Source organism: Ambystoma mexicanum, chromosome 13, assembly GCF_040938575.1.
Source record: "Ambystoma mexicanum isolate Mex_15411 chromosome 13, UKY_AmexF1_1, whole genome shotgun sequence".
NCBI lineage: Eukaryota > Metazoa > Chordata > Amphibia > Caudata > Ambystomatidae > Ambystoma > Ambystoma mexicanum.
The window spans coordinates 23,477,992-23,481,888 of NC_090938.1; the positions used below are offsets into that span (position 1 = coordinate 23,477,992).

At 37.4% G+C, this 3,897-nt stretch overlaps 1 long non-coding RNA gene across 1 annotated transcript; it reads right to left on the minus strand.

Annotated features, from left to right (window-relative positions):
- Positions 1-414: 414 nt before the first annotated feature.
- LOC138520057 (uncharacterized) lies at positions 415-3,389 on the minus strand. Its single transcript, XR_011282773.1, has 3 exons — positions 1,049-3,389; positions 597-948; positions 415-509 (listed from the first exon to the last, which is right to left on the minus strand). It is a non-coding gene; the product is annotated as an uncharacterized lncRNA (long non-coding RNA).
- Positions 3,390-3,897: the final 508 nt, after the last annotated feature.

Consider the following 3,897-nt stretch of genomic DNA (forward strand, 5'->3'; position numbering starts at 1 on the left):
GCATAGACTGTTCATGTCATATTAAATGTATACAGTTAAAAAATAAATGGCATTAATTGTATTTAGAACATTCATCTGTCCCTAAAAAATAGGGAATTGAAACAATGTAACATGTTCTAATATGCATTGTAATTCATGCAACATTATTAGATTAACTAGGTTGCCCCTGCTCGAGAGAGGGGCTGAAGGTCTACTGAAGCATCTTTTCCTGCAAAATTAACTGTATAACGTCCATCATACTGTAATTTAGTGGAGTACTACCTCTAATGGGATCTATCACGTGGATGGTGAAGCATAAGCTAAAGAAAATTTAAATATGTAGGTAAAACAACACACAGATAGATCTTAGGCTATATCAATCTAATATGGAAAAAATACAAAAATCGTTACCTCTGTGAGTAGAAAGTGCCGGAAACAGAGAACCGGACGGAGCGGTGAAAATAGATACAGTCTTCGTACATCAGTTAGTTCCTTAAAACATGGCTAATTCCCAAAAAGATACCAGAAATCTAAAGAAAACAAAGCCTGATCAATGCCAAGCTCAATGTTCAAACGTAACAGTTATAGGTGTGAGATAAAAAAATTGAGTAACATACCTAACCAAAATATGGAGGGCGGAAAATAATCAATACAGCGGCCCACATAAGGATGTAGAACTTAAGTATCCCGCCGTCGCTACAGAGGTGCCTCAGTATGTGGGAATTCTGTCATACGAATAGCAAAACTGAACAGGAATGAAGTCCTGATTAGTATAATATACCTAGCAATCTGATATGAAGTAATGGAAACATAATATGGTGTTAAATCAAGGCAAAAAATGTAAAGAATTACCGTGGTAAGAATGTGCAAATGGCATAATTCTCAAAGTTGATGTGCAACTGATGTCAAGATTGTGTGGCCGGTCAACAGCTGAAGAATCCGGCAGTAATAGGTCAGTTAGAGTATCAACTAAAGAAAGTGTAAGGAAAACAGAAAAAAAAGAATCATGAGACTAAGGAACTATTTCCCTGGTCCCTAGATGGATAAATGCACATGCATTCACGCTTACCTGGAGCATAGGGGAGCAATCCTGAACAGAGTCTGTTCAGCCGAGTGGCTTGTTGTTCACAAACCATGGAGACTACATGTGACCATGGAGATAAATAGAGGACTGAAGTAATAGGTAAAGAAAAAAGACTAAGAAGTAAATGGGCCTCAAGGTCGGCCATCTTGGAACGAGGTTATATTGTAATGAAGGTGTAGATCTCTAGGCATTCAATGACAAGAAGTAACTTAAATCGGGAAGCGTAAAGGTGCGTAACTAAATAAATTAAAAGGAAAAAATTCATACAGTACAGAAACCTATTGTGCGATGTAAATCGGACATTACAAATACTAGTCCGCACATCGTAGAACGGGGAGAGGAAAGTTGAGAAAAATAGTGTACCATGTGAAATAGAGTCGAAATTAGCAATGACAAAGGGTCTTAAATCGAACGAAACGCTCGGATCTTAAAAGGGAAAAAAATAGCACGGAAAAAATGAATATAATGTTCAGATTATCTGGCTAAGGTCATTTAATGACCATGTCTAACCTATCAGTTCAAAATAGGTGAATCACATGGATTCACATTATGCAGGAAGAGGGAAAAAAAACCTTAAATCTCTCTCTCATTGCATGGACAACCTAGTGCAATATAGCAATCTCAATGGGGTAAATGCATTTATTTTACAAAAGATCAAAATTAAATGTGATAAGTATAACAGAATGACAAAAAATGAAGATTAAGAATAAGAACAATTTTTACACTGTGTTTACAGGCAATTATTTTTATGGCAACCATCTACTAGTCTCAACAAAGTAGTGCCTTAGATCACAGTCAGACACAGGAATAGCAATGTGACTCTCAATCTTATGTTGAAAATCAATCATTCCTTATTGTCAAATTCAAATCACAGAAAACAGTTCAATGTGAAATCTTCATTTAGACCCCAGGGCTGTAAAGAGCTTAACTTATCAATCCAATAAGCTTCTCTTTGTAGTAAGAGTGACTGATAGTCACCTCCTCTTGTAGGTCGTTTAACAACTTCTAGCACCTGGTATTTTAGTTGGGCAATTGTATGTTTTTGCATGTTGAAGTGACGAGCTACCGGTGAGTATTGATTATTACATCTTATGTTCGACTTGTGTTCAGACAGTCTTGATTTAACAGGTCTTTTGGTTTGTCCTACATACACTTTGCCACAAGGGCACTTCAACATATATATGACACCTGATGTCAGACACGTAGAATAGTCTCTTAATTTGATTTTTTGACCATTCCTGGGGTGAGTCACTACATTACCTTTGATTGTGTTATTACAGTGTATACATCCTAAGCAGGGGAAGGTGCCTAGTTTTTTGGTAGCTAGGAAAAGTTGTTTCTCCTTTGGTACTCTTTCAGCTTTCACCAGCTTGTCTCTTATATTTTTACCCCTTTTAAAACACATCATTGGTGGTGTGGGGAACAATTCCAATAGAGTTTGATCATTATGAAGAATATTCCAATGTTTCTTTATACTTTTTGTGATCTGAAAACTCTGTCTTGAGAATTTTGATATGTATAAAAGTGGGGTGTCTTTAACCTCCGATTTAGGTTTCAGTAAATCTGTACGGGGGATCTCTGAAGCTCTGTCTTTGGCAATTTCCAAAATTTCTGGTGGATAGCCTCTGTTCTGAAATTTACTAACAAGATTTGTGCATTCCTTATCCAGAACTTCTGGGTCAGAAATTATTCTTTTCAGACGTAATATTTGACTATATGGTAGACTTTGGAGCATCGCCCTCGGGTGGAAGCTGGAATAGTGAAGCAGATTGTTTACATCAGTCGGTTTGTGATATATAGACGTAGCTATCTTATTGTTAACAATGCTTAAGTTAACGTCAAGAAAATGTAAATAAGGGTTACCAATCTCAATAGTAAATTTAATCCTAGGATGCACTAAATTGAGGTATTCAAAAAACTGGTCCAAGTCATCTCGTGTGCCACACCAAATGCAGAAAATGTCATCAATAAACCTCTTCCAGGTTAAAATGTATGCTGCCCATGTGGGATGTTCCAGTACATGCTGACTTTCGAACTGAAACATAAAAGTATTAGCGTACACGGGCGCCATCGATGATCCCATCGAGGTACCCGATGTTTGTAAAAAGTATTTGCCCTGATGTCTAAAATAGCTATTGTAGAGGATTAAGTTTAGTAGCTCCAGAATGAATTGAGGATTACCTTTCACACCTGAATTGTTAAGTAACAACCATTCAACAGAATCTATACCTTCACTATGGGGTATTGAGGTATATAAGCTACATACGTCCAGGCTGAATAGTATGCAGTCTTCACTGATAGCTGAAAAATCTTTAAGTCCATTAAGGAAGTCTGTTGTATCCTTTAGGTATGTGGATGATGCCTGTATAAGCGGTTGTAGTAATCTGTCAATGTAGACTGCCAGTGGGTCGAAGACATTACGATTAAACCGGCTGACAAAGGGGGAGCAATCGTAATCATGGATACATCCTTTTATGTCAAAAGATGCATTGAACTCCTTAGCGATACAGACACCTATGCCATACTAGATAGGGACCCGCTACCAGAAATCAGAGAACTAATTAACAATACTCTGTTAAAAGCCAAAGAAAACGAATGGATTAATGATAAAACACATCAATATCTCACTAATTCCCATCCGATTACACCAGTCTTTTATGGGCTCCCTAAGATTCACAAAGATAAACAAAACCCACCCCTCAGACCGATTGTTGCTGGGACAGAAAGTATCTTCGACCCACTGGCAGTCTACATTGACAGATTACTACAACCGCTTATACAGGCATCATCCACATACCTAAAGGATACAACAGACTTCCTTAATGGACTTAAAG